The sequence below is a fragment of the Bos grunniens genome, chromosome 1 (assembly GCF_055505025.1).
Source record: "Bos grunniens cultivar Pamir isolate PY7600 chromosome 1, Bosgru_T2T1.0, whole genome shotgun sequence".
Taxonomy (NCBI): Eukaryota; Metazoa; Chordata; class Mammalia; order Artiodactyla; family Bovidae; genus Bos; species Bos grunniens.
In genome coordinates, this window is record NC_141165.1 from 89,126,991 (window position 1) to 89,145,730 (window position 18,740).

General features: G+C 45.6%; 1 protein-coding gene across 6 annotated transcripts in view; it reads left to right on the forward strand.

Moving 5' to 3' along the window:
* Window positions 1-18,740, forward strand: part of MYLK (myosin light chain kinase) — a 281,903-nt gene that overhangs the window by 56,024 nt on the left and 207,139 nt on the right. The window contains exon 1 of one of the 6 annotated variants that reach the window (XM_086402750.1): window positions 1,527-1,781. The exons of the other annotated variants lie outside the window; for them this stretch is intronic. The gene's annotated coding sequence lies outside the window, so the exon portion shown is untranslated. Of the gene's footprint in view, window positions 1-1,526; window positions 1,782-18,740 lie in introns of those variants that run through there. 6 annotated transcript variants of the gene reach the window in all.

The following is an 18,740-nucleotide window of genomic DNA, read 5'->3' on the forward strand; positions in this document are numbered from 1 at the left end:
ATCCTTGAGGAGAGGGGCAGCAGATGGACCCAGCTTGCTTGGTTGAGGGAAGTTCTGCTGGGACTGACTGGCTTAGGCCATAAGAGACGCAGAAACTATTACTTACAGAAATGCTGTCCTGCTTCAGCTCCTACCTGGTCCTGAGGGCCACACAGATTATCAGGAAAGTGGGTTCAGATGGGGCCAGCACTCTTGGCATCAGCTTTCTGCTGAAGCTGCCTGTGCAGGTGGGAAAGAAGGTCTAGCCACAGGACTGTAACAGGGTGGGCATTCTACCCCTCCTTGGAGGGCCCAGTCGCTCCCATTTCCACTTCAAAGTACACCCAAAGTCGAGGGTGGGGCACCACCCTAGACTGAATGTTCACCCTCTAGATGTCCTGTGTGATGAAGGGATGTATAAGGACCTTTCCACCTGAAAGTACTTTCTCTGCTTAAATTCCCACCTTGACTATTTAATTTCCTTTGAGTTTACAAGTGAGCAAAGTGAAGTTGCTCAGTCATGTCCGACTCTTTGCAACCCCATGGACTATAGCCTACCACGCTCCTCCATCCATGGGATTTTCTAGGCAAGAGTACTGGAATGGGTTGCCATTTCCTTCTCCAGAGGATCTTCCCAACCCAGGGATCAAACCCAAGTCTCCTGCATTGTAGGCAGACGCTTTACCATCTGAGCCACCAGGGCAGTTTACAAAGACTCCAACTAATAGGGCTTCCTAGGTGGCACTAGGGGTAAAGAACATGTCTGCCAATGAGACAGACTTAATAGACGCAGGTTTTATCCCTTGGTCAGGAAGATCCCCTGGAGTTGGAAATGGCAACCCTCTCCAGTATTGTTGCCTGGATAATCCCATGAACAGAGGAGCCTGGCAGGCTACAGTCCATAGGGTTGTACACAGTCGGACACTAATGCAGCGACCTGCACAGCTTTACTGATGCACCTTCTGGAAGGGCAGCACATGAAGGGCTCAGAGGTCAGTCATTTGTTCCTGTGATACAGTGGATTTACTGCATGTTCTAGGTATTTGTTTCTCTCTTAAGGAATATATGAGGTTTGCTGCTGGTGGGAAACAGGTTTCTAAAGTGGGGAGAAGGAGTAAGTTTCAGGAGCCTGGGTCAGGCTGAGGGGTGGGCCGTGAGGGCTGCCTGCCTGTGGCGTGGATGTGGACTGGGTCCGGGGGCTGTCGGGGTGGGGACTCACTCATTCCAGAGGACAGTCTTCTCCCAGTTGTGGGTACTTTCTCCCTGTGCTGTCAGTAACTCTTCCCCTGGTCATGTCCCTCCAGAGGCCGCAATAGCCTCCCGAGAGGCCTCCCAGGTGGCCTTCCTCCCCACGCCTGCCATGGCCTCTCCCAGACCCTGCAGCCTCACCGAGCTCCATCCTCCCTGGCGTTCCAGCATCGGTCCTCTGTGGAGGAAGAAAGCACCTCGTTCTGGTTCTCCTCATAACTATTGTTCCTGAACTCTAAACCCATAACCCCCACACACAGTCATAAAAGCAACTATTGTTGTCCTTGGGATGTTTCCACCAGCCACTCCGCTGATGGGCTCCTCCCGGCTGGCCGCTCCCTCTCCCTTTGGTGTGTCTGTCCCTGACTCGGCTTTTCCTGTGCTCCTTTCTGCCAGGCACTGCCCAGGGGGCTGCTAAATCGGCTGCCCCTGCTAGAGTTCAGAACTCTTCAGGAGCATCCTGGCTGAGGTCTCCCCAGCAAGGCAGCCCTCCAGGACTTCTTCCCTTGTCCTCCCGGCCCAGTTGCCACAGCAAACAGCAGAGCCACCTGTTGGTGAGTGTGCAGTTTATGCTGTTGACTACTCCCCCTCAGCCCACCCTGAGGAGCTGCGGAGAGGGGAACTGCCCTCAAGGTGAGATGACACCTGGCCAGGGGCCCAGGCAGGTGGCAGTGAGGGGGAAGTCAGGGTGCTTTAGCGCTATCTTCTGACCATGGCTTGGCTGGTCGGAATTCTAGAACCGGTCAGGTTGGTGGGAGCCATCGATGGAGCCAGCTAGGAATCAAGATTGATTAAATGCCCTGGGTGCCCTGGCCTCTACTCTGCTCTTCAGGCTTCCAAACTGCCCCAGACTTCCTCCTCTACTGCTCCAGGAGCCTGCTGTGATGAGCTCCCCATTCGGTTTTGGTTTCCCCTTTGACTCTGTGGTTCCTTGGCAGGCTGCGCTTGTTGGGGTTGGAGCACAGGTGGAATTCTGCGTTAATGTGGGCCCAGCTATTCTAGGTCCTGACCGAGAGCACCCGTGGCCACGCTGCACAGGTGTGGCCATCTCCAGTCTGCTCAGTGAGAAGTCCTGGGCAAGGGTAACAGTGAGTGTTTAAATGGTGCCTTCTTTGGACAGCTGTACAATGGTGAATAATTCAAATAACATCCCCAAATATATTTCTCAATAGTATTTCAAACATGTCGGTGATCTTTGCGGATTTCCCATGTGTGATGAGGGGTGGATGGGTTCTTTGCTTTCTGCAGCCAGTGAGGGAGATGGGTTTTCCACTGTCACCATGCTGAGCGTCAGGCTTGGAAGTACTTCAGGGGTCCTCGGCCAGTGTTGGCCTGGGACCATCCATTTGCTCTCCGTGCAAAGGAGGCTGACGGAGCCTTTAACCAATTATGGTGAAGCAAAGAGTGTGAGAAGGAAGAGGAGGGAAAAGAGGAATTAGTGAAAGGAAGCGTGGCCTGTGATTTTATAGAACTGATTGTTTCCCCCACCCCCATGATTCTAAAGCTCCTTTGAACTATGGCCCCATCACTGAAGTGAGAGAATAGCCTCTTAGAATACTTGGAAAGACAAAAAAAAGAAGTATGTAGGTGCTGGTCTTTTGTTAATAAAACAAATCTCAAAACTTTAAAGGAATTAAAAAAAAAATGACGATGAGGTTGGACTCTAAATTGGCTGATTAAAAAAAAAAAAAAAAGTAGTGGTATCCTATCACTGCCTGAAGGAAAATACAGAACCTGCAGGTGAGATGGGAGGCATTATTTTAGGATTCGGAGGGGGCTGGATCAAAGAGAATACTCTGTATGTCTGAGCATGGCTCTCTTGGCAGGGAAAGCCTTAAAGCCATGACTTTGTGAAGTCGCAGAAGCAGAAGATCAAAGGTGGGAGAAATTAATGCAAGTCCCTTTATTTAAAGGCAGGCTTGCCTCAGCTAAAATAGGGCTGAAGGTAGAGCTACTGGGGCTGAGGAGCGGGCCGTGCACGAAGCCTTTTCCGTGCAGTTATCAGCTTTCTGCTCCAGACAGGGAAGTTCGCAGTGACAAAAAGAGGACAAACTTCGGTAGAAGACCCACACCTAGTGTGGAAGGGACTGCAGAAACCATCCAGTACTCTTTTCCCTCCCTGACGAGGAGGGGCCTCGAAAATACAGCTGTGAACCTGATCAGTGCAGAGCACCCAGAACTTGGTGCTCTCCTCCGGGGTCCCTTAAAGTCTGAGCCACGGGGCCCCTCACAGATGATGCACTGACCTTTAGCAAACATTTCCTGATAGACTTCTTAAAAGGGGGAGTAATCTTTTGTAAAAAATTGAGGTGTGGTTGATTTACAAAGCTCTGTTAGTTACAGATGTAGAGGAAAGTGATTCAGTCATGCATTTACATATACATTATGTATGTATGTGTATTCTTTTTGTGATTCTTTTCCATTATAGGTTATTACAAGATATTGACTCTAGTTCCCTGTTCTATACAGTAGGACCTTGTTGTTTATTTTGTATATAATAGTATATATCTGTTAATCACAAGCTCCTAAGTTATCCCCCCTTCCTCTTTTGTAACCCTAAGTTTATATGAGTTTGTTTCAGAAAGTTCATTTGTATCGTTTTTTACATTCTACGTGTAAGTGATGTCATATGGTATTTGTCTTTCTCCATCCAACTCTCTTCACTTTGTCTAGATCCATCCATGTTCTGGAAATGACACGATTTCATGCTTTCTTTTTTAAATTTTTAAATATTCCTTTCTTTGGCTGTGCCAGGTCTTAGTCACAGCACACAGGATCTTCAGTCTTTGTTGCAACGTGCAGGATCTTGTTTTAGCTGTGGCATGTAGCACCTAGTTCCCTGACCAGGGATCAGACCAAGGCCCCCTGCACTGGGAGCCCAGAGTCTTAGCCACTGGACCACCAGGAAGTCCCTATTTCATTCTTTCATATGGCTGAGTAATATTCCATTGACTGGGTTCCAGATCTGTACCTGTGGGGGTAACCAGATGTGAAGATCTGACCATCTCTGACTGAGGACAGTGTCTGTTGTGAAACAGCCTCAAAACCCCTAAGGGCTGGGCGCACTGGGAGATAATCTGTGTAGGGAGAGAGATGAGTTTTCTCATCTCTCTGGGATCTGGGATAAGACTTGGATCCTGTCTGTTTCTTACACAGACATAGTAGAAACAGAGGACCTGTGGGATCATAGGAGAGCTTAGAAGCAGTTTCTGGTTGGGGCACTGTGAAAGCTTTGAAGACATGAGAGGCCACATTGAGGAGGCAGGACCAGAAGTTGAGAGCCCTCTACAACACAAGGGAGACTCTGGGTGTGGGGTGAGAGTTTAATGTGGTAACAAGCCTACAAACCAAGGACCCATTCCATGGAGTTATCCTGGGAACATATTAATAAGTACTAAACTTTTCTGGGTGATCCCCGATCATGGGGCCTGATAAAGCCCATACTGACTGCTAAAACGCTGTTAAGATAAAAGCTGCTTTTATTCATTTGGTGTCCATTAAGCCATCACAGATTAATTACTTTTTCAAAATAAAGAAAACAATGCCAGAGTTCTGCAAGTAACTTATGACCAGATGTTGAGGTCTTGGGATACCCAGTCACATGCTTAAAAATATTGTAAGAAATCTTCAGACAGTAAAATCTAAAAATAAATCTCCCCAAATTAAAAAAGATGAATAAGAGAAAAGCACTGTAGTTCAAGAGATTTATTGGCTTCCTTGTTTTTTTATTTTTGAAAAGAATCATGGTATAATTTAATGCCAGATGCTGAGACCGAGATATAACCAGTTTTGTGGCAGAGAGGGAGGGTGCATATAAGATGCAAGAAAATATCCAAGAGAGAAAATGATGAAAATTCCCGGTCACTTATCTGCTTGGAGGTTTACAGTGTTGCCAGTTTTAAGCCAGATTTCCCAGCAGCCCGTGGGTGTTCTTATCTCTTCTTTCTAACCACACCACTTGGCGTCCTGCTGACCTTCAGCTGTGTCACATCCCATGGGTACACATCCCCACCTTTTAGAGGCAGAGGGGAGTTAGCATGAGAGGCCCACCCAGTGCTCTCAGTAAAGGGGGAAGGGAGATTGGAGAGCCTCCTAGGATGATGGTAGGACTTGCTGTGCTCTTGACCACAAATTGAAGGAAGGCAGAAGCTTGTCAGGAATTTTATACGGTTCAAACTGGTGTCTGGTGCTACGGATGAGAATCTAGGTTTAGAAGGAGGGTCTGCCTGCGCTGGTGGGAGAAGTGAGTGGAGCAGAAGAGACCTTGGCCTGCGTTTCAGATAAGGGCGCTTGAAAAGGGGACCTTCAAGTTGGAAAGAAGCTTTAGAAGGACCTCAGTGAATGGAACTTTTGATTAAAATCAGGAAGATGAAAATCAAAATGAATAAATAAGGAAATAAAAATTCTTCACTTAGAATTCTTTTCAAAATCAGACTAAGTATGGACAGACTGCGATAGGGTTGATGACAGTTTAAGATCTTTACTGCAGGGTCAGCGGGGGAGACGTTTTGTCATTGTCTCTTCTCTAGGTTGTAGTCAATAATCGTGGAGGGTCTGAGATTTCACCAACTGGCAAGCTAGTGAGTGAATTAGCTGCCGAGGTTTCATGAACACTGGCTAAAGGCGAGCTCTGTGAGTTAGGGACAGCACTTTATGATTCCCAACAATACCAGTGACCGAAGTACCAGCATTTCCTCTCACTGGTTCTTTGAGCTTCAGTCTCCATAGGCTGACACCTGAACACACAATGGAGAGAAATTCTGAGCTTAGGGAACTCAAATCTTTTATAATGCACAGTAACAGTTGGTCTGCAGAGTTCAACAGGACTTGGTGACTGAACAACAAAGCCTGTCTGTGCTTTGCTCCAAAGGAAGACATGCTCTCTTCCAGGGTTATTTATGATACAAATATTCTTGAAAAAAAAAGTCTGGAGCAAAGGTAGTCAGTTCCTGTGCCTGCAGGATATGCAGAATGTGAGATGCCCACGGAGACAGACTCTTAGATGCTGCATCTGTACCCAGGGGAAGGAAGCCAGAGTGTATGCGCTGCTGCTTATGCACAGGTGCTGACCAGGAACCCTCTTATGCCTTACCTCATCAAAGCTCAGAGGTGGTACTGTTGTTTTATGGGTAAGAAAGCTGGCAAGTAATGGAGTATCAGCTGCAGGATTTTTTTTTTCTAATTTATATATTTTAAATTGGAGGATAGTTGCGTTACAGTGTTGTGTTGGTTTCTGCCAGATAGCAACAGGAATCAGCCAGAGGTATACATATGTTCCCTCGCTCTTGAACCTCTGCATCCCCCACCTCCCACCCCATCCCACCCTCCTAGGTTGTCATGGAGCACCAGGTTGAGCTCCTTGTGTTATACAACGACTTCCCATTAGCTATCTGTACTACATATAGCCATGCATACATTTCAATGCTACTGTCTTAATCCATCCCATCCTCTCCTGCCCCCGCTGTGTCCATAAATCTGTCCTCTATGTCTGAGTCTGTATTCCTGCCGTGTAAATAGGTCCATCAGTACCATTTTTCTAGATTCTATATTAATATGGATTAATTAGGATATTTAATATGCATTAATATATGATATTTGTTTTTCTCTGACTTGCTTCAGTCATCTGCAGGATTTATATATACATTGCAGACATTAAAAAAATTTTTTTTGGTTGCACCGGATCTTAGTTGCATCAAATCTTATATCTTAGTTGTGCTGAATCTTACTGGTATCTTAGATATTCATTGCGGCATGTGGGATTTTTAGCTGCGGCATGCAAACTCTTAGCTGGGGCATGTGGGATCTAGTTCCCTGACCAGGGATCAAACCTGGGCCCCCTGCATTGGTGCAGAGTCTTAACCAGTAGACCACCAGTGAAGTCCTTGCATACTTCTTAGAAGCTAAGCATGGTGCTAAGAAATAGCTGAGACTTTATTAGCTGTTTATCACCTGCCTTGCCAGGCACAGTTACAAGTTCTCCATGAACTGACTTATGCATTTCTCATAACTAAGTTTATCAAGTGCTGCAGAGGAAGCTGTGAAGGAAATTGAGGCATGGGGAATAATGGCATGGAGATTCAAATCTGTGGTTTATTCACTGTGCTCTTGTTTTCTTTCTTTGGTCCTCAGGGTCACACCAAGGGGGTCCTAGTGAAACTAACATGAGCCCAGAGGATGTGGGAGGGTTTGGAAACAATGGCAGTTAGGGAGAGTTGAAGGAGCCGAGTGTATTTTGTCTGTAGAAGGATAAGGGATAAATTATTGTCTTCAAATATTTGTAGGTGTGTCTTGTACAAAGGTAGAGTTTATCTGACTCCAGGGAACAGAACTGGGTTCGGTTAGGGGAAGCCATATCATGGCTCAGCAGATCCGACTGTACACAGTAACCAGAACTGTCTGCCCTGCCACCCTGTCCTGTCCCCTCTCTGAGAATTTTCCCCTGTCAGACATGCCCAGGAAAGGTTCCTGCTTGAGTCGGGTGGGGGAGTCCTAACTTTGGGGAACCCCAACCTGCCCTAAAGGGGCAGAAGGAGCTAGTCCCAGCTGCATCCTTGGTCCTGTAGCTCCCGGCATTCTTATGAAGGGACTCACCCTCCATCCCTAATGGGTTTGGTTGCATTCCTATAATCACCAGGTCCTGGTATTTGTCTGCAAACGTATCAGTCCCACCATTGCCCAGTTTGGGACAGAATAGGGTTCTTCTACTGGATGGGAGGTTGACTTAGAAGATCTCCCTGGTCTCTTAACTGTGTGGTTCTGTGATTTACTCTTTACTTGTCAAGAAGCCCACACTTGAAAAACCAAGTGGGATCAGTGAGTTGGGTCCAGCACTGCTCTATTAGGACCCAGCTCAGGACCCGTGATCACACCCCTGGTCTTGGGCAGCCCCAGTCCTGAGTGGGGCAGGTCTGGTCCAGATGCAGGTCCAGGAGGGAATTTGGGAAGACGGTGAAAAACAGGCAACTGGTTTAATGGCATCTGCTCCACTCAGCCAGAAACGTCTTCCATCAGAAGCTGCAGACACTGTAAATGTGGTCTCAATTAGCCTGTGCATATCTTTGCAGTAATTAATTCTCATCAAAGGGTTTTAGAGAGTGATGTTTAGCCCAGTGTAAAGAGCATGATCGGGATCTGATCTCTGATCCTGAAATAATGTCTCTACTCTCCCCGATGTCAGGAGGAACTAAAAATATACTTAAAACTCTGAGGAATTCTTGGTTTACTGGACCCATCTCCTTTTTCTATCAATCTCCCTCCAGAAAGCAAGAGAACAAAGAAATGAGTCCAAAAGCCTTAATTATCCAGTCTGCTGACATTATTTCATCTGTACCGCTGATATTAAATTTTACAGCATTGCATTTCAGTCACAGAGCTAAGAGCAGCTTCTGTAAGCATGGGCCTTTGTCCTGCTGCGTGTTGTGGCTAGTGCTCTGTTTTTACCCCCGTCCCACCCTCCTTTAGACTTCTTAAATTCCAAAGCTCTCTGTGGCACCGGAAATTATCTGTCTGTGGAATGTCCATACTTTAGGAAAGTCCCTGAACTTGTATGTTTATCCCCTAGTTCCACTTCCCCCAACTCATTGTGACCATTTGTGGTTGAGTTCTGGCCTGTGCCCATCATTGGAGAAACCTGGATTGGTCAGGGGCTTTTTGCCATGTTTCTATCACAGACATAAATAAAATTCTATCAGTTTCTATCATTGGCTTGTGGAGAAGGAAGAGAAAGTCTGGCTAGTTTGTTTTTTTCTTCCTTCATATACAAATTTAATTCTCTCTATTATATCTTTAATATTTCTGGCCCTTCACATGTATCTTCAGTTTCAGTTTGGCTCTCTGGGCTGTGACCTTTCGCCTGATTTAATGTTTCCATAATCACGTATTCCCAGACGGCTCAGTTGTGAAAGAATCCGCCTGCCAATGCAGGGGACATCAGAGACACAAGTTTGATGTCTGGGTCAGGAAGATCCCCTAGAGAAGGAAATGGCAGCCCGTTCCAGTATTCTTGCCTTTTTATTGCTACAACTAGGTCACATTTTGGGGCTTCCCTTGTAGGTCAGATGGTAAAGAATCTGCCTGCAATGTGGGAGACCTGGGTTCTATCCCTGGGTTGAGAAGATCTCCTGGGGAAGGGAATGGCTAGCCACTCCATTATTCTTGCCTGGAGAATTTCATGGACAGAGGAGCCTGGCAGGCTGCAGTCCATGGGGTCGCAAAGAGTCAGAGATGACTGAGTGACTTTCACAGGTCACATTTATTGAGAGCTTCTGGTGTGCCAAGGACTGTGCAGAGGGCTTCCATCTTCATAACCTCTTAAGGCAAGTACTGTTACAGTCTTGCCCATTTCATAAGAGAGGGCACAGGCTGAGAGATGAAAGAGTTTGCTGAAGATCTTACAGCAGAGCTGGAAGGAAGCCAAACATCATGGTCCCAGAGTTGGCTGATTTCACACCGTCTTCAAACCACCCGCAGGCCTTCTGCTGGGCACACAAGTGTCCCCGTTAGTCCTCTGGGGATTGCAGTGTCTTTTTAAAACCCCCTTCCTCAGCAAGTGTTTGATAAGAAGTATCTGTGCAGGACACCGCCATGGAGATACAATGATGTCCCAACCTGAGTGCTGTCGAAGGGCGGTGCGGAGACAGAGCCTCCATAGAGCTCATGCTGGGCTGAGCAGGGATGCTGTTTCAGGTCCTCTCAGACTCATGGTAGTGATACTGTAAGCTGGAGATGTCTGGGGACACTCCCTGGGCCGTGCTACTTGTGACGACCCCCACAGACATTTCCCCACCTGGAGCCAATGTTGTGACTAGACCGACCCTTGTGGTTCTTATTAAGATTGCAAGACGCACCTCAGTGACAACCGTCAGGGGACTTGGAAAAGACAAGGCTTATTACTGACAGGTCCTGGAGGGTGCAAGACTTGCTGGGGCCACACAGAGAGAGGTGGGGGGGTGAGAGGACGGAGGGAGAGAGAACTGGAGAGTGAGCAGACCTGGGATTCTGTCTTTATGGGGTTGAGGTGGGGATACCAAGGGTTTCAGGTGTATGCTCTTCATTGGTGAATTGAAAGCACAAGAGTAGAAATTAAAGCAGAGGAAGGGAAAAGCAGTCAGTCAAAGGTCAGTTATCTAGGTCTCCAGAGTTCTCTCTAAAAAAAAAAAAAGGGTTGTACATGGGTGGGACAGCCTGCTGTTTATCTAGTCCCATAGCTGGCAGTGTATTTATTCGAAATGGATTTCTTTGAAGTGGAAGCCTCAGCAATCAAAAGCTAAATGTCAGGCACTTAACATCACAATTGAAAAAGTTAATTGTCAGGCGCCTTTGTCCCTTGCATTTACAGCTTGTCTCCAGGATCTAGGGTAGCACCTGGCAGGTAGTGAGCTTTCAAAACATGTGATGAAGGACAAAAAACTGAGATTAAAGGACGGCCTTTTAAATTATGTACAATGAGCTATATGGAAAAACTCCAAGTATTGTCTTATTTTCTGTATTTCATCATGGATTGGAAAGCTTGTCCTAGTCGATGCTCAGGAATCCATGTCATAAAATCCTGTTGGGAAGGCCTTAGAGAAGAGGATACCTGAAGGTGAGGGTAGGACTCAACCGGGTAGAAAAGGCTCCAAGGTATCTGGGGCTCCCCCACTAGCAGGATTATAGAGGAGAGAGCAGAGGCCCCATGTTTTGCTTGATAACAATAGTTATTTTGAACTTCATGACTCAGGTTTGGACCCTTCCCTGTCTTGCTCAATACTTGCCTCATTCCCAAGCCTTGCCTTGGTCAGTTATCTAAGTGTGCATCCCTTCCACTGTGCAGGAATCCCTGGGCCTGGCTCATACCCGGCACCACATCAAGGAGCTCAAAGATCAAATTGGGGCTGAGGAAGGAGAGCAAAATAGTTGAGGAGCCATGAGTCACCCCAGGTGCTACATCAACAGAAATTAAGAGGACCTAGATTTGAGAGCCATAAAGATTTCTAACACTTTGACTCAGTAATCGTTATTCTTAAAATATATCTTGAGGAGATATGATCTAGGGTGCAGCAAAATTATGTTCTTGAAAGTGTGACTTGTGACATTGTTTGTTTTAATGAAAGTGGAAGCAACCTAAATGGCATATAAGTAACAAGGGCATGATTGAGTAATGGTGGTTCATCCACTTGACGGAATATTATAAAGTCATTTAAAATGAGACTTAGGAAGAATGTTCTGTAACCAGGAAAAAGGTTGTGGTTTCACTTGGATGAAAGTCTGAAGATGAAGGCAATGATAATGTATATGTATAATTTTTGTTTTAAAAGGTACATACATAGAAAGATACTGGAAAATGTATATAAAAAATAATAGTATTTATGTTAGAAAAAAAGTCATTTGCAACCCTACTTACAGCCAGACTATCAGCATATACTATTTATTATGAACAATGACAAAAGTGGATGGGACAAAAGAATTAGAGTGAGTTTAAAGTTCATGCAAAAAGTCAGCAACCAATGGAGAGGATGAGGAGAAAAGGGAACCCTCCTACACTGTTGGTAGGAATGGTAAAATTGATGTAGCCATTTTGGAGAGCAGTATGAAGCTTACTTAAAAACCTAAAAGTAGAGCTGCCATATGATCCAACAATCTCACTCCTGGACATATATCCAGAAAAGCAAAAACTCTAATTTGAAAAGATACATGCACCACATTATTCATAGCAACACTATTTACAATAGCCAAGACATGAAAACAACCCAAGCAATTGGCTAAAGAAGAGTGGTATATACATACTATATATATATATATATATATATATATATATATATATATATAAGACTATCACTCAACATTATTACTTCAAATAATGCCAATTGCAGTAATTTGGATGGACCTATTGTTGTTCAATCACTTAGTCATGTCTGACTCTCTGCGACCCTATGGACTGCAGCATGCCAGGCTTCCTTATCTTTCACCATCTCCTGGAGTTTGCTCAGACTCATGTCCATTGAGTCGGTGATGCCATCCAACCAAACCATCTCATCCTCCATCGTCCCCTTCTCCTCCTGCCTTCAATCTTTCCCAGCATCAGGGTCTTTTCTAATGAGTTGGCTGTTCTCATCAGGTGGCCGAAGTATTGGAGCTTCAGCTTCATCATCAGTCCTTTCAGTGAATATTTAGGATTGATTTCCTTTAGAATTGGCTGGTTTGATTCCTTGCAGCCCAATGAACTCTCAAGAGTCTTCTCCAACACCACAGTTCAAAAATATCAATTCTTCAATGCTCAGCCTTTTTTATGGTCCAACTCTCACATCCATACATGACTACTGGAAAAATCATAGCTTTGACCAAATGGACCTTTGTCAGCAAAGTAATGTCTCTGCTTTTTAATATTCTGACTAGGTTTGTCATAGCTTTTCTTTAAAGGAGCAAGTGTTTTTTAATTTCATGGCTGCACTCACCATTGCAGTGATTTTGGAGCCCCCCAAATAAAGTCTGCCACTGTTTCCATTGTTTCCCCATCTATTTGCTGTGAAGTGATGGGACTGGATGCTGTGATCTTCATTTTTTGAATATTGAGTTTTAAGCCAGCTTCTTCACTTTCACCTTCATCAAGAGGCTCTCTTATTACTCTTCACTTTCTGTCATAAGGATGGTGTCATCTGCATATCTGAGGTTATTGATATTTCTCTCTGCAGTCTTGATTCCAGGTTGTGCTTCATCTAGCCCAGCATTCCGCATGATGTACTCTGCATATAAGTTAAATAAGCAGGCTGACAATATACAGCCTTGACGTACTCCTTTCCAAATTTGGAACCAGTCCATTTTTCCATGTCCAGTTCTAACTATTGCTTCTTGACCTGCATACAGATTTCTCAGGAGGTAAGGTGGTCTGGTATTCCCCTCTCTTGAAGAATTTTCCACAGTCTGTTAGGATCCACACAGTCAAAGGCTTTGAAGCAGAAGTAGATGTTCTTCTGAAATTCTCTTGCTTTTTCTATGATTCAACAGATGTTGGCAATTTATCTCTGGTTCCTTTGCCTTTTCTAAATCCAGCTTAAACATCTGGAGGTTTTTGGTTCACGTACTGTTGAGAATTTTGAGCATACTTTGCTAGCATGTGAAATGAATGTAATTGTGTGGTAGTTTGAGTATTCTTTGGCATTACCTTTCTTTAGGATTGGAATGAAAACTGACCTTTTCCAGTTGTGTGGCCACTGCTGAGTTTTCCAAATTTGCTGGCATATTGAGTACAGCACTTTAACAGCATCATCTTTTAGGATTTGAAATAGCTCAGCTGGAATTCCATCGCCTCCACTAGCTTTGTTCATAGTGATGCTTCCAAAGGCCCACTTGACTTAACATTCCAAAATATCTGGCTCTGGGTGAATGATCACACCACCATGGTTATCTGAGTCATTAAGATTTTTTTGTATGGTTCTTCTGTGTGTTCTTGCCACTTCTTCTTAATATCTTCTGCTTCTGTTAGGTCCATACTGTTTCTGTCCTTTATTTTGCCCATCTTTGCATGAAATGTCCCCTTGGTATCTCTAATTTTTTGGAAAAGATTTCTAGTCTTTCCTGTTCTATTGGTTTTCTCTATTTGTTGGAATTGTTCACTTGGGAAGGCTTTCTTATCTTTCCTTGATATTCTTTGGAACTCTGCATTCATATGGATGTATCTTTCCTTTTCTCCTTGCCAATGGCTCAGATGGTAAAGAATCTGCCTGCAGTGTGGGAGACCTGGGTTCCATCCCTGGGTCAGGAAGGGAATGGCAACCAACTCCAGTATTCTTGCCAGGAAAATTCCATGAACAGAGAAGCCTGGCAGGCTACAGTCCATGGGGTTGCAAAGAGTTGGACATGACTGAGCAATTAACAATTTAAGTTTAATAAATTCTCTTCTTTTCTCAGCTATTTGTAAGACCTCCTCAGACAACCATTTTCCCATTCTTTTTCTTGGGGATGGTTCTGATCACTGCCTCCTGTACAATGTTACAATCTTTCATCCATAGTTCTTCAGGCACTGTCTATCAGATCTAATCCCTTGAATCTATTTGTCACTTCCATCGTATAATTGTAAGAATGGACCTAGAGGATATCATACTAAGTGAGACGAGTCAGACAAAGATAAATACTATATAATATCACTTATATGTGGAATATAAAAAAAGTACAAATGAATCTATATATAAGACAGAAATAGACTCACAGACATAGAAGACAAACTTATGGTTACCAAAAGGGAAGAGGCATAAATTAGGAGTATGGGATTAACACATACAAACTACTGTACCTAAAATAGATAAGCAATAAGAATTTACTTGTTGTATAGGACAAGGAACTGTATTCAGTATCTTTTATTTATAATGAAAGATAATCTGAATAATATACATATAACTTAATCACTTTGCTATATACCTGAAAGTGACACAATATTATAAATCAACTATACATCAAAAAAAAAAAAAGTCGGCAACCAAGACACTGATGGTCTAGAAAAGGAGTAAGGACAGATATGAGAACATATCCAAATATAACCCAGTGCATGAAATAACCTAACAATTTCCTAAACCAAGGGCATGTGAAGCATGTGCTTGGCCAGAACAGAGTGAACGTGGCCAGAGAAGACATCCTTGAAGTCATGTCTGATATTCAGATTTAGGGTAGAAGTGATTAGGGTGGTCATATGTAAATTTTGGTTGGTTCCCTTGGACAGACCCAGGGCAAGCTTTAGTAGTGCCCCTCTTCATTTTCAGTAGAGTCCTGGTTGGGGTAATATGTCATGTGGTCACCCTAGTTTTTGAAAAGGAAGGAGGAAGATGTTCTAAGTTGATGGTAATTGCTCTGCTGGGTGCCTCTAGTGCTTAAGGTTTCCTGATGCTGAGGCAGGCCCAAGCTGTATGGAGAAGTGGTTAATTTGAATATAGCTCTGCTTCCTGATTAGTTATAGGACAATCAAAGGTAGTTATTCCCAAGCTGCCCTAGCATGTGGCTAGAATTCAAATTTCACTCTGACCTAGGAGCTCCTCTTCTACTTCCACCCTCCCACACCTATCCCACAAATTGAATACATGACCATTAAATTTTCCAGTGAGCAGAAGAGTATCTATAGTAAGAGTAGGTCATTTGCCTGCTGAGCCAGCCTCCTAATTGTAAATCTGGGAACAGTTCTCTCTAGAGAAGTTCTTAACTTTTAATAGACGAGCCTATGTATGGCTAGTGCAAAATATGTTCAAATGGTAGAAAATGATAGTTTGAAGTAAGTAGAGACTTGGCCTGGGTGGGCCCTGTTTCTTTCCTGGTGTCCTCCCCCTGTTCCATTGGCTTTGTTAAGGCTACCTTATTGGCACCTCCTTCCTGAGCAGAGCACTGAGTTGACCATTTCTGATTCAGCCTGGGAGCCTAACCTTAGGTTCAACTTGTAAGAAAAGTGGGTTTGTCGGGGAGGCCTCGGAGGCTTCTCCCCTGTGCCCACAGGATGATTGGTCTGACCCCAAGCAACCAGAGATGCCCACCTGGACATTGCAGCACTTGGGAAGCGGACACAGGGGACATCCTTCAGGCAGCATCTCCTTGGAGTCTCAGCTCAGACGGGCTTCCAGTCAGCAGGGAAACCAGACATGCAGCTTACTCTGTGTACGGTTGGACCAATGCTTCCAGGATTTCAGAAATGAAGAGATGGCCAGATCTTTTGTAGATGTTTTGTCCTGTTGTTTGGTTGTGGGTTGTTGTTTGGAGGTGGCAAAGTGGGAATAATCTCTTTGGCTTTCCCTGGGCTTAAGACATTATCTTCTGTCACCCTGGATACTATTTTATTTCTCTAGCTCAGAGATGCAGGAAGGGGTATGGGGAAGCATTGTCTCAACTAAGGTTCCTTGCCAGGAACCTGCCAAGATCAGTCGAGAGAGTGTAAGTACACGCTTGTGCCAAATCACAGCTTTCCGGAAGCTCACTTGGGCCTAGAAACCAAGAATGACAAAGCCATCAAAGAGACAGAACTCAGCCCCGGCTAACAGGTGTGAGAAGGAGCAGGATTCTTCAATATCATGTCCTGAATTTCCTGCATCAGACACTGGACTCTTGGAAAACCCAGGGGACTGCATTCTGTTAAGAAAAATCCTGAACTGGGTAATCTAAAAAACCAGAGTGAGAGTAAAACTGATTCTTACTTCAAGCATGAATGATACATTATTTCATTTGAACGCTTAGAAGTACATTATTAATGTAATGGTATATTTGGTATGGACAAGCACATTTAGTAGTCCCTTTTTGTCCTAATCCACCAACCTGGAGAGGGCTAGCTGGTTAGCTGTGATGCCCACTGGATGGAAGCTTAAATGTTCTAACAACTAGGATGGGCATTTCAAAGCTTTGCAGTGATGGTAAACAACATACTTCTCCTTAGAGTCCTGTTCCCATCTTATTACTGCGGGGGAGAGAGAACACTTAACACCCAATAAACACTAAGCCCACATTCCCCTCTAAGCCGAATACTAAGAAATGCTGATTTGTGTTGGTTGAGCGTCCTGAGCAGGGTTCAGAACTGTGGGGTTCAGGAGTGGAAAAATATGGAAGATTTAATGGCCTGTGAACAGCCCAGGGCCCCACTAGCCACTTTATTCCCAATCCCACTTTCCTGCCCTGTGGTTACAGTGTTCTCTTGTGTTGACCTGGCCTCTCCAGGAGGATTCCAAGTCCCCTGTCTTCAAGATGTGTACTCCCTGTCTAGGTGTGAGCCCAGCTGACACTTGGAGTGGCCCTTCATCTTCCTGCTGGCCCCCTGTTCCCGAGTCAGGATTGGAGGGGCATGGGGCTCTTTCCTCCCAACTTGGGCCAGATGAGCTGGCACCTGTGAGCCGAGTCCTCTCTCCAGAGGGTCACACACATGGCCGTGTTCCTGCTGATGCACCGTACTCTCTGAGCCCATCAGTTTTCTCCATGCCCTTTCCTCTGGGTTCCCAGGGGCCACCATTTTTCTCAACAGTGCCCCTCCAGAGCAGGTTTGGGGGCGAGAGAAGAGACGACGCATGTTAGCCTTGTCAGTATTTTCAGTGAGTGATGCCTGAGGAGGAAGTGAGGTAGACATGATTGGTGGAAAAATTCATCAAGGGAGAAAATGCATCACTCTCTATTGTCATCCACTGTTGCAGTGTGGTAAGAACCGGGTGTTCTCAGCAACATCCCTAATCCCCTGCTGAGATGGGGAAGCAGAGGGTGTCTGCTTTGGGAGGGAAGCAGGCTGTGGTGCAGAAGGGCCTCAAGCTATAGCCCAGCATGAGGGTCGCTGCAGAACAGCCGAGGCTCTATGTGGGTGCCCGGCCAGCCCTGCCACAGACAGAACATCTACGCTTGAGTGGGTTCTCCTGCCTTCTCAAGGGGTATGAAAGGCAAGCTGAGAGGGGATGGTCTGCCAGCCTCTGGTGAGTGTCCTGGGTCCCAGAGCCTGTCTAGAGGAGGCGTGAGGGGCTCCCCTGTCAGCAGCTCCATGGGGTGTGGGATAGGCTGGGACCATCAGGTAGGGGCTGTGTGAACTTGAAGTCGCTCAGCTTTAAAGAGCCGCAGCTGGAGGAGACACTCCGGAACCTGCAGAGCCACATGCTCAAGGGAGCAGCACCAGTGTGGGTGTGAGCAGAGTAGCTGGGTTGGGCTGGGGAAGAAGCAGGCAGGCAGCCATAGGTGAGCCACCTTCACCTATTAATTCTCCCGAGGGCTCTTCCCCAGCAGGCTGAGGTGTCCTGATGTCCAGGACCCTCCTCAGGGACAAAGTGAGGAGTGCTGACCCTCCAAAGGTGCTCCCCGAATCTCAGCTTTCTCTCTCTCCTGTTTCTCACTCCCTGATGCTCTGATTCCTTCCTCTGAAGGCATGAATCCTCATGGGGTCTGGGACGGAGCTGGGTAAACACACAGTGATGGGTGTGCAGACATACTGTGCATTCTGACCTCTCAGCCGGGGCCCCTCCTGCTCTGCAGGGAGCGCAGTGTTGATAAACCTGGCTTGAGTGGCTCTGTATGGATACCACTGGTAATGTAAATATTCTAAGTAGTCACAGAGGAGTCACGTCTTTTCAGCCTGTTTTCTCTAGCTTTGGAGTAGGCTTTTGAGATGAACATCAGGGGCCTGAGAAGTTGGGATCTGGAAGAAGGTTCTTATAGATGGAATGAACCGCAGGAATGAATGAACTTCTGGAATTTCCTTGCTGAGGGGGGTGTGCGTGCTTGTGGCTGTGGCTTCTGGCTACTGTGTATACATTATGCATCCTGGCATACAGGGCTTAGCTAATGACTAGCAGCCTGGTTGATCAATTCAGAACCCAAGCGACTGGTAATTGTCAAGTTCCCTGAGCATGCCTCATCCAGCCCCCTGGCAAGAGGTTAAGTAAGGGTAGCTTGTCTGAGCTGCTGTCTGCAGACCAAAGGGAGTGAAGCCCCTGAGGTGCTCAGGCTCACAAAGGCTGACAGGATGTGTGTATCAGGTTATAACTGGTACATCCAGGAGTGATGTTAGAGGTCTTCTAACCCCAGAAATGTTAGGATATTCC